The sequence below is a fragment of the Mustela putorius genome, unplaced genomic scaffold (genome assembly GCF_011764305.1).
Source record: "Mustela putorius furo isolate JIRA1106 unplaced genomic scaffold, ASM1176430v1.1 tig00003863_pilon_pilon_pilon, whole genome shotgun sequence".
Classification (NCBI taxonomy): Eukaryota; Metazoa; Chordata; class Mammalia; order Carnivora; family Mustelidae; genus Mustela; species Mustela putorius.
The window spans coordinates 27,193,577-27,206,490 of record NW_025422015.1 but is presented as its reverse complement, the minus strand read 5'-3'; positions in this window follow the sequence as shown (position 1 = coordinate 27,206,490).

Sequence of the window (12,914 nt, the reverse complement as noted above, 5' to 3'; positions counted from 1 at the left end):
AAGCCCCGCATTGGGCTCTCTGCTCGGCGGGGAGTGAAAATCAAGGCCTTCCTTGATTGTTTTAGTTTGGACAACAAAGTAATATTGACTGAAATTACACCCGAGTATGTTTCTAGAGGTCACTTGAAAGAACTGTTGTTGTTTTTTTTAATTAGATAGGAGGCAAAGGAACTTGATACAGATTTAGCATTATAAGCAGGCCTTATGCAAATAAGTTTAGTGTAATTGGACATAATGCAAAAATCACAAATAGAATATCAGTTTCAGTGTCAGCATCATACACCAAATCAAACAATCTTATAACTCAAGCAGTAAGGCAGAGGTAAAGATTCTATTGTGTAGGGAAATTTAATAGGTGATTAAAAAACTCTTCTAGTGATAAAAAGACACTAAGGTTGAAGATTTATGTGACACATTTAAGCAAAATTGTTTCATGAAATGTAAGGGTGGAAAAAAGAGGTACTTCTTAATCAATATATGATTTTATTTTTTATTATGTTATGTTAGTGACCATACAGAACATATTACTTTATACGAATATACTGATGCTAAGATCAATATATTATTGTATTTCAAATATGCATAAAAAACTAATTAATCAATCACTTTATAAGTACCAATTACCTGTTTCATCTATCCCTAAAAGGGTTGATGTAACCAAATTGGCCACAAAACTTTTATTATCCTCTCATTGGAAAAATGGGAAATGGCCTCATACTGGGATACTACATATAAGACCATGAGATACTACATATAAGACCTGCCCATTTGACTTCGGCGGGGAGTCTGCTGCCTCCTCTATCTCTGCCTGTGTCTCTGCCTACTTGTGATCTCTGTCTGTCCAAAAAAAAAAAAAAAATCTTAAAAAAAAAGAATGAGTAAGAAATCATGGGTTTAAAAATACCAACTGACTTAGAAAATGTAGACATTCAATATTCATTAAGTCCACAAACGTGTATTGAGTACCAGCTATGTGTCAGATACGGTTGATATGGAAAGAAAGAAATTAGGCAGCTGCTCACCTAGGATTAAATCCACAGAGGAGTGGTTTTCCAGTCTCCCTCATTTGGCAGTCACTTCTCATTGTTAAACCTGGGTGGCATTTTTAAATTGTTGATAGTTAGCTTCTACCATTTGATTGTCCTTCAGGGATATACTGTTTTTGTGTATACTGCTTCAAATGTGTTATGTTTTGAGTTTGGGAGGGAAAATTTCCCCCAACTGCAATAAACCCATACTCTTTAATGCAGTGTTAAGCTCACATGTACACATTTTCTATATCCAATCACATCACCTGTTCAGCAAAACTCTGTCTAGATATCTTGCTCTGAATATGCCCTGTTAAGATGAAAACAACTTTTATGCAGTGCTCAAAATTTGTCCACATACTTATGTTTTGATATGAGAGCTAACAGATACAGATAATTGACTTTTCTGTGCATTGACTTAATTCTGAGATCTTCCAGATAATTTTGATTAACTTCATGAATGGCAAAATGGATCTGTGTACTTTCCTGTAAGAATAGCGATTAGAATGTACAGAAGTCAAATGGGCAGGTCTTATATGTAGTATCTCATTTAATCCTATGCCATCCTTATGAGTATGGTTCCATTTATTTCTCATAATTTGCATTTGAGGAAGTAGAAACTTAGATTAAGCAATAGTGATAAGTCAAACTTAGCAGATATATTTGGAAATGTTAGCAAAATCAGATTCTTCTTTGGCACCTGAGACATAATGAAGGTACAATAAGAGATTTTTGGGGGGGGATAAATTTTGAGAAGAAAGAAGAAAATGAAACACTTAGGATTATGAAATCCTCCCCCACATCCTTGCAACACTGAGTGAAAAATGAAGGGGGCGGGGATTAGACCTTAGTAAAACAGATATAGATATTATTAAATATTTCTTCACTTTGCTATATTCTGCTTATCTGAATATAAAGTAACCCCCAGCATGAGGCCATTTCCCATTTTTCCAATGAGAGGATAATAAAAGTTTTGTGGCCAATTTGGTTACATCAACCCTTTTAGGGATAGATGAAACAGGTAATTGGTACTTATAAAGTGATTGATTAATTAGTTTTTTATGCATATTTGAAATACAATAATATATTGATCTTAGCATCAGTATATTCGTATAAAGTAATATGTTCTGTATGGTCACTAACATAACATAATAAAAAATAAAATCATATATTGATTAAGAAGTACCTCTTTTTTCCACCCTTACATTTCATGAAACAATTTTGCTTAAATGTGTCACATAAATCTTCAACCTTAGTGTCTTTTTTATCACTAGAAGAGTTTTTTAATCACCTATTAAATTTCCCTACACAATAGAATCTTTACCTCTGCCTTACTGCTTGAGTTATAAGATTGTTTGATTTGGTGTATGATGCTGACACTGAAACTGATATTCTATTTGTGATTTTTGCATTATGTCCAATTACACTAAACTTATTTGCTTAAGGCCTGCTTATAATGCTAAATCTGTATCAAGTTCCTTTGCCTCCTATCTAATTAAAAAAAACAACAACAGTTCTTCCAGGTGACCTCTAGAAACATACTCTGATGTAATTTCAGTCAATACTACTTTGTTGTCCAAATTAAAACAATCAAGGAAGGGCCCTGTAATTAAGAGACTTTGTAAAGACTTTAGTATGCAGTGATTCTTTAATTTCTGAAGAATGGTTTCAGAGGAAAAACAAAACTTTTGTTTATATTTATGTGTATATTAAAGTTTTTAGAGTTTTCACTTCTTAAGCATAACCACAGGGACTTACAGATACAAAATAATGTGGAAACTTTGTATCAGGTCCAAGGGATCAGATAAGGTCCATATGATGCAATATTTTATCTTAAGTTCTTTGCTTGCAGTGAAGACACCAAGGCCAAAGATAAGATAACAGAGTTGGCTTGGGTTAAAGTAGTGGATGAAATAGGTCCATGGAGCATAGAGCCTGAATGCAAAATATGTTATCAAAAAGGAGGCACAGAAGTTGTCCTTTCTAATTCTACTTGAAAATCCTGATGTGAATAGACATTACTCTTCACATAAGCCCACCATACTATTTCATATTTCTTTGTGCGCATGATGCAAAAAGAAAAAAAAATGCAAGGGGAGGCAGTGTACTTCACCTCTCTGAGGTCAAAAAGAGGTCTGACCTCTGCCTGGACAGACTGCGCCCCACTGTGGCATGATATGGGAGATAGCAAGGGAAATGTCAGAGCCAAATAGGCTCTCTTCTTTGGTAAAGATTTCTCAGCTTCAAATTTGACACTTTGAAGAGCTAAATGTGTTGGATGCTGGTGGTGGTGAGTTTGGTTTGACACACAAAAAATAAAAATGCTCTTCCAGTTTTCAAGGAGCTTATGGCCTAGAAAGGGAATACATCTCAAGATCTGAGCTATGATAACAGTTTCCAACTCTTGGTCTCCAGGAAGAGAGTAGGGCAGATAATTAGGCTTAAGACTTCAAGTGGAGGCACTTCAAGGAGGGAAGACAGACCAGGTAGCTACTCTGGGAAAGAGGTGGGTTGAGGGAGGGTAGTGCATGGGGAGCTCCGGAATCAAGGAAAGAAGTGGAATAGGGTTTTTTTTGTTGTTTTTGGTTGTTGTAGTTTTCTTTGTTTTTGTTTTGTCTTATATGTTTTGTTTTTGTTTTTAATTCCAGAGATTGAAAAGGAAAGCAATCAGACTTCTGAGGTGATCTTTGGGATTGGAAAGAATGATATGGTTGTGGGCCCTGGAAGGGCTGGACATCTGCACCAGTCTGGGCATGGAGCCTGCGGGGCACTAAGGATTGGAAGGGACTTCCTGAGAATGTGCCTGGCAGGTTTGGGCAGTCTGGGTGGAGTGGAGTGGTCAGGGAACAGTGCTGCTGGCAGTAGTCTCCACTTTCCAGGGGCCAAGCCACATGGCACCTTTTGCATACTTTGGATTCAAGTGAGGTGAACTTCATCTTTGGTGTGCTTAAGCCTCTTGGGTCTTCTGAGATGGCACTGGAGAAGAGAAGTGGAAGACTAAGCCAGTATAAGATTCTTGAGTTAGTTTTATTTAATATTTGGTGAAATAAGAGACAGGATCATATTTGTACCCCATGTGTTATAAACATTTCAAACCAATTCCATTTTATGGATTAGGGGTAAGAATGTGATTTGCTCCATGTCACATGACTAGGACGTCACAATGCTGAGATTTCCTTAGCTGTAACTGGATCTCTTAGGCAGTCTCATTTCTTCTTATCCGTTACTTTTCTTTCTTTGTGGTATTATTTTCTGCATGTCTTTGTACCCTAAGTCATTACTGCCTCCCTTTTGATTTTGGAAAGTTTTCTTCTGGCAGGTGAAAGAAACCCAATTTGAACAAGCTTGAGGGGGAAAAATAATTTAAAAAAAATGTATATGTATTTATATATGTCAATGCTGAACAGCAGGAAGACTATAAATTCCATCAGCTATATTTAAAAATATGTATGGAATTTGCTATATAGGGGTGGAGCCATATGTGGGGTACTTCACATTCACATTTTATGAGGGCAGGAAGGTGGCTAAACCTCGGGAACATTGTCCCTCCCAGTTGTCCCAATCATCTGTTGACCAGGCTGAACTGATACTATCTAACATGGTGGCTCCCATAATACCAGTGAAGTCTGGGCTGGGGGAGTGGCAGAGGGAAAGTGAGGTGATAGTTCCCAGAAGGTGTACTCTTTGGTAGACCAAAAAAAAAAAAAGTTTACTACCGTTAATAATGATTTTGAAATTAATTATAATGTATGCTCAACTTATTTACAAAATGGTTCAATGAAGCTAATAATAAAAATATTTTCTAAGACTATATAATTACATGACTTTGTTTTAAATCATAACTACTTGCCGTCAAGCAGCAGGTATGCCTCTTCTCGTTCTATAGGTATGGAAACTGATGTACAGAGAGGTTACACAGTTTGCCCAAGGACACACAGCTGGTAAGTTATGAGGATGGAACTCAAGCCTTTTCTATGACATCTTCCCCCTAGCGACTTCAGTTTTTAAAATAAATGGACTCTGGAGGTGCCTGAGTGGCTAACTGGTTAAGACTCTGGCTCTTGGTTTTGGCTCAGGTCATGATCTCATGGGTCCTGGGATCAAGCCCTACCTCTGGCACCATGCTCAGTGGAGAGTCTGCTTGAGGTTCTTTGTCTCTGCCCTTCCTCCCATTTGCGCCCCTTCTTTCTCTCTCAAATAAATGAATAAATAAAATCTTTAAAATAAATCCGATTCTGTTGTTTAGGTCTCTCTCATTTATTTGAAGGAAACAACATTCTGGATTAATTTTAAGTAAAAGCAGCCTGAAGTCATGCTGAATTTTCAGACTTGAAGAGCTGATCATCTGATGGAGATGGTAGTGTTTCCATTTCTCTTTTCTTAGGAGAAAAGCCATTCTCTGTGTTCCTCTTTTCCTTTGATTTTCTATTGGCATCTCTGCTTCCCTCCATACTTTTCAGCATTCAAGCCAGATGCCAATTGTCTGTCTGTAGACACACTGCTTCTCAAATATACCAAGATGCCAGATGTATGTGTAATATTTGACCATATGTGAATATTCCAATAAACTCCTGGGAACTTATGTTCCAGTGTCAATGCTGAACAGCAGGAAGACTATAAATTCCATCAGCTAACCACAAGACTCACATATGTCTCATTTATAAATATCCAATCGATGTAATATATTCTAAATTTGACTTTTTAGTATGATAGAGGTGTTATATGCTCTCCCCATTGAGGCAGTGGCAAATTGCAAAAATACAAATTGATGGAATCGTCTTAGCTTATTGCTGTTATTATTGTTCACAGCAGTTGGTTATTGTGAAATCTGCAAACAAGAACCATTTCTCAAGATGGATCCTGAAAGAAAAGAAGTATGTATAAATAGTAGGTAATGGATATGTTAAAAAAAAAAAAGTTGAACCATCTATACCAACTGATCTAGGAAAATCCCTTGAGGGAATTAAATTCTAGAACCTCAAGCAAAACATTTCAAGGGTATCAGAGAAAGGCTAGAGTTTTGAGATACATTTCCACATACTCTCTCTGTCTGCCCCCCAGCCTCCGGAGATGCTGGCCTAATCCTCATTAAAAAAGCCAAAACACAAACCAAAACCACTTCAGGAGGATTTATTATATGCCAAGCTTTGTTTTGGGCCTGGTGACAGTTAAGAAGATGAAACAGACAGGCCTTTGTCCTCAGGTCACTCATGGGTTAGTACAGGAAATCTCCATGGTTATCAACATACTTAAGAAAGAAAGCAAGAAAGCAGGAGTGGAAGGCAAAATTTCTTTGGAATGGCCCAGGGTTGGGAGAGAGGTTAAGACTCTTAGCTTGCCTCTGAGCTGGCCGAAGGATCTGGCAAACAGTTCTACAGAGCTCTCTGTAGAACCACTCTCTCTTCTAGCAAGAATTAACAGTTGCACTGGTAATAATAAGAACCGACATTTTTCAGGTGTTTACAGGTGCCAAGCACTTTAATTATTTTTCTCGTTTGACTTTCAAAACCTCCTAATGAGGAATGATAACCATTTAAAAAAATTTTTATTTATTTATTTGACAGAGAGAGAGAGAGATCACAAGTAGGCAGAAGAGGCAGAGAGCGAGAGAGAGGGGTAAGTAGGCTCCCTGCCAAGCAGAGAGCCCTGATGTGGGGCTTAATCCCAGGACCCCGAGATCATGACCTGAGCTGAAGGCAGAGGCTTTAGCCCACTGAGCCAACCAGGCACCTGAAAGATAACCATTTTTATTCCTGTATTACAGTAGAGGGAACTGAGGTTTAGAAGATAACATAACTTGCCAAGATCATATAATTGTAGGGTCATAAATTGTTTGATCCTGCAGAGAATTGCATTTTAATTTACAGAGACTGGGATATGTGAATTGTTTTCTAATGGAGGTGTACTTGTGTGATAAGCGCCAAAGCAAGCCCTATCTATGCTGCAGGAACTGTGAGACTGTCTCTATTTCCATCACAAACTCTTCCTGGGACCCTGTCAACTATCTTCCCACAGTGCACCTGGAGCACTAAGGTGCACCTCATTTATTTGACAGTTGATTATGAACTGCTCTAGCTAACTCTTGCTTATCACATTATATTGTTTAATCCTCCTATACATAATGTAATTCTTCATGTTGGTAGATTTGTCTTAGAGAGTAAAAGTAAGTCTTCTATAGCATCCACAGCAGTGTACATTATGATCAATTTTTTGGTACTTATTTGAATTAAAGTGGTACTGGTTATCTATTGCTGCTTAAAACAAAACACATGTTATATTATCATTTCTGTGGATCAGGAGTTGGGCAGGTCTTAACTGGATCATCTGCAAAGTTGTAACTGAGGTGTCAGCTGAGGTTCTGTTCTCATCCGGCGGCCTAAGTGGTGATGGATCTGCTTCCAAGCTCACTCAGGTCACTGGCAGAAGTAGTTTTCTTGTTATTATAAAAGTGAGGGCTCCAGCTTTTTGTCAGCTCTCAGAGGGAGCCTGCTTTAGCTCCTAGAGCCTGCCCCTAGTTCTGTGCTACATAGTTCTATCTCACAGGCCCTATTCCCAAATCACAGCTTCCTTCCTTAGAGTCAACCACAGAGGATGTCTAGAATGAGTCTGTTAGTAATGTGGAATCACTTTGCCATAGTCTGTTAGTTAAAAACAAGGTATACATTCTGCTTACTTTCAAGGAGACAGAACTCTGCAAGGGCTTGAAGCATAAGAGTCAGGATCATGAGAAGACCTCCTTAGAGTCTATCTGCCATGATGAGAAAAGCAGGAAATGCCCAAATATTTGACACCTTATCAAGTTCATTTAGCAAATCAATACTAGTACTTGAAATAGAATTCAGAAACCTGATTCTGATCCTTTTGTCCTAATTTCTAAATAATCACCATCAATAGTGAGATGGCCTTGGCTACACAGCAAGTTCTTGCCAGTGGAGATGGAGCCTAGGGATGTATCAGCTATGATATGTGTTGAGGGAGATAACTTGCTATGAATAGTCACTGTTCAAAGTGGTATGGTCAACTCAGAAACTGAGTTGAGATGCAAGGCTGTCTAGCCAAGAGTGGTTGGCAAAAACCTGGGTATATTAGGTTTGGGCTCTTTAGGTCCTCCAGAGAGAGAAGTTGGAAAGGTCCAGGTAGTTTGTCAGGACCCCAGCCTGGAAAGGCAGAGATAGAGCTTAGCGGGAGATTCAGTCTCTAGCGGGAAACTGAGATGGAGCCACAGCAATGAAAAATGGACCAGCAACATGCAGCTGCAGTCAGATTCTGACTGAGCATGCCTGTCCCTCATTCACTGGAATAGCATTTGGTTACATGTGTGGGCAGAGGAAAGGTTCCTAATGTTCTCCCTGATGAAGGCCTCACTGAGGAAAGGGACTAAAAATTATCTCAAGAAATCTAGGCTCTGATTCCATGGTGATCAAATTTATGAGAAGCAATACATATTTACATTTTGTTCTTTTCTGAATGAAAGGCACATTTCCTTAATTATTTTCAGTAAGACTTTCCTTTTTCTATCTTCTTTCCTCTTCTCCCCCTGTTCTTGAAATACTTTAGCTTTCATTAGAATCCTTAGATTTCTTTCCAGTTATTCTTTTCTCTTTGAAGCCTTATGATAAAGATACAACTCTATCAATTGAACAAATTGGATCAAATATGCATTTTTTGCATATTGCTTATTTATTATACAACTTCCTATGCCTTTTAAAATAATGCAAGTTTTATGGGGTCTTTCTCCCGTGACTCATTTTTGGAGCTGATCCGAGAAGGAGTTATTCTCCAGACGTGGCACCATTGACCCTCATTTTGAATTACATTTTTTATTTATTTTTAAAAAGATATTTCATTCACAGAATCCCCACTGAGCTTTTTATTGTGGAAAATTAGGGCTCGTAAATCATCCTCCTCAGAAAACTATAAATTTTATACAATTGAAACATTCCATGGACTGAGCTTGGCACTTTGATGAAATCACTCCTTTGCTTCTCATAATTTATGAGCATCCCCCATTCTCCTCCCTCCTGCTCCATCATCACCTTGCCCTCCCAGCAAGGGGGGGGGGCAGTGGAGGTATCGTGCCTTTAAATTGCTCCCTGGGGTTTATTGAGTATAATTTGTGAGTGAATTTATATGAATCCACAATATTGCAATTTATCCAAAATTGGGAACAATAAAGCTTCTCATTTTCTTCTGGCAGGCAAAGGGACATGGGTTGATTACACAGGAGGTGGCTCAGTGTGATGCACCCGGGTGAGAACAATGTCCTTGGAGCCAGATGACATGGGTTATAGCCTCGGATCTGCCAGTGGTTTCCTGTGAGAGCCAGGCCTCAGTTCCTTCACTTATAGGGTCATATGGGTAATCTCAAAGGTTCCTTTTAGCTCTTGTACATTCTGATTCTATGAATTGAAGATGGTTCTTAGCATGTTGCTTCTTTTAAAGGGCAATTAGGAAACCGACAGGATATATCTCAAAAGTTTAATGTGCTATTTTGGACATAGGCAGTTATTTTTCATTTTTAGGGGAAAAGAGAGAAAGCACAATCGTAGTAAAGAAACAAAGCAGTCTTGATTTTTTTCTGCTAGGTTTGTGCTGGACTGTGAGGTCTTGGAAACCAGGGATTATATCTTATATTAAACCCTGATTCCTAGTACCGAACCTAGTTCCTGGGTTTCTGATAAAAGCATTGAATGAGTCCAGAGAATCCAGAGCTGTGTTATCCCATAATTTCAAGTGCCCCAAACAGTTGCTACACACACACAGTAGGTGCTTAATTCATATTTGCTGAATTTCTAAGAAATGGTTTGCTTGCTATCATTGAGATATTGGAGTTTCCCCGTGTGCATTCCCTCTCCAGCTGACATCTTTATTTTTGTATCCCAGTATTTTCTCCTCACTAGGACTCCAGAAATTGCTCGCTTTATGACATCACTAGTACTCAGTCTTAGAAAAAGTTTTGCTGCTGGAGGAACAGGCTAGAATTAGAAGATGTGGGACTACGGCAAATTGGCTTAGCTTGAGCTCTGCAACGAGACCTGGGCTGTACATCTCAAAAGCACTTAAAAGACCTTGGGTGGAATATTTCCCTCCCCCAAAGCTCCACTCTCTTTATCTGAGCAATGAGGGGGTCATACTTTCCTTATCTCCTGGGGAAGACGTGAGGATTCAAAGAGGTCATCTGTGTCAACTGCTTAGCCCAGTGTTGGCATAGAGTAAATAGTCAAATAATGGTAGCTATGACTTACTTTAATTATGCTTAGTCAGATTGGTGTATACATCAGTAATTGCAGCGGTTTTTACTTTTGTGTTAAAATTCAGATTCTGCTGTGGCAATGTAACTATTATCCTATGTAAAATTTATTATAGTTTTATCTTAACTGTTTCTTTAGCTCTTCAGGGCATATTTTGAGTTCCTTGCACTAAAAGAAAAGTGTGTCACTGATACTTAGTAAGGAACCTCACCACATTGTTTATCTTTTTACTCTGAAATAGTTTTTGCGATTATGAATGAGAATATAGTGCTGTAAAAGAAGGGTCTGGTATCTCCTTTTTTTCCACAAGATGGAAAATTTCCTTCCTGGCAGTTGTCAGTTATAACTTTGCCTTCATGCGATGGTAATATAACACAGTTCCATTTCACCAAGACTGTCACCGGGGTCAAAATGCAAAACAGTCTGAAATACTTGAAAATCAAGGTGAAGTCAGTTTCCTTTTCTTTGACCTGTCTGCGGGATATCCTGGCAAGGGATGAACTGGACCATGTGGTTTGGAACTGTTTACTCCCAAACATTGAAAAATGTAAATAAAAAATGAAGTTTGGGGTGACAGAGGCTCTAAAGCGATGGCCACCCAGCCCTTGCTGGTAAAATATAGCTCACTTAATGACATTTCAGTCCTAAATCACTTCACTGCAGGCGAGTTTGCGGCTGGCGGGGGTCGGGGTGTGTTGCACAAAAACATTCCTTCAGGACCATTTAAAAAGCCTGAATAAGCAAAGTATCCTGTGTGACAAGACCCCGAATATCAAAGGGGTGATTCAGGTACACATATTCTTGCTTGTGGCTCCAGGCCCAATAACCTTTTCCTCATAGAGATAGATTCCATGGACAGAAAACAAATCTCTTTCCAAGTTAGAGAACTTTATCAGATTTATCTCTCATTGTCAGATCAGCATGCAGGAAACAAACGAGGTCTGCAGCATGATTCAAATTAGAAGGAGAGCAATTTACAGTGCTCGCTGGCTTCTCGTAAACCTTATTAATGTTTGGCATGGGGTGCCAAGGAGCCATAAAGTATCGTCCTGTTGAACATTCATATCTGCTTCGTCTCTTATTATATGTCCTCAACACAGCAGTTTAAATAAAGGCAGCCAGAGCATCTCGTGAGCAGGAAATGAGAAAGTTACACATGTTTTTGTCTCATGAGCAAATATTCTTCCCTGTCTTTTTAAAGTCTCCCACTGGGAGGCAAAGTACCATTTTTTGGGTTTCATTTTTCCTTAAGCTGTTGCCTGTAATTCCCACTTTGTTTTAAATTTGTCACAGTCCTAAAATGGAATTAAGTTGCTTATTTTTGCTCATGTCTTCCATTATTTTGAATTTGGGGCATTTCTTAATTCAGTCATGGCTATATAGTTGCTTGAATTCACATTTCCTTTTGAATTCTAGCTCACGGCATCCTAATGATGTGAACACATGCATGGATAGTGCCAACTTATTTATGTATTAGATTTCAATTTTCTTGTTTCTTGAAGGTTCTCAATATATTAGTCCTAATAAGACCAATAGCTGACATTTGCTGGGTGCTTCCTGGGTGCCATGCACCTTACATTTGGATTTTATTCTATCATCATAATAACACCATGTGGTAAGCACTATTATCACCTTTATCTTGGAGATGAAAAGAAGATCTGCCCGGGAGTCACTGCTAATTGAACAGAAGAGCTGGGAACCACATCCCAGCCATTGGCTTTAACCACTGTACTGCTGTCTCTCCAACACTGACTTACAGTTCATTGAATGTGCTGCCTTCGACAGCATGAGTGTAACAGAAGAGATGGTAAGAGGGTGGGAAGAAAGAAGGGTGAGTGTAGAAAGAGGCATAACGTGGAGTTTTTACCAGCAGTGGAGCAGAGATCTTAGACCCACAATTGGCTCCTGTTGAATTTAATTGAATTGGCTTCTTAGGTACCTTGTTAATAGGAAGTGATGCAGGGTGGGCCACCCAGCCATTCTCAGAACTGGGAAAGGATGATCTTTCACTACAGATTACAGATTTTATTTTTATTTTTTTTGTAATTTTTTGTTCTGAAATAATTTATACCCCAAAAGAAGTTACAGTGAAGTACAAAGAACTCCCATATGACTTCACCTGGACTTTTCCTACTCATTAACATTTTACCACATTTTTGAGGGGTCATTTTTCTCTCTCAATAGATACTCATCATTTTCTGGGCCCTTTGGTGTTCATTTTCTAAGAATAAGTAAATTCCCTTACATAACCACATAATTACCTTCAGAAATCCTTACCTTTAGGAAATTAACACTGATTCAGCACTGATATATTATCTACAGATCTTATTTCTATTTCACCAATCACTCCAATAAAAATATTTTGGGAGATGTATTCAGGGACCCATCTGGGGTCGCATGTAGCATTGAGTTGTTGCTTCTCTATAGTTTCTTAGACTGCAACCGTTTCTGTCTTTGTCTTTTTTTTTGCTTTGACATTTTTTAAAGGGTCTGGGCAGCTCTTTTGTACACTTTCCATTTGTGTTTGTTTGATGTTTCCTCCTGATGGGATTGATGTTAGATACTCTGGGCAGGAATAATACCAAAGCAATGTCGTGCTCTTCTCAGCATATCATGTCAGGAGGCACATGATGCT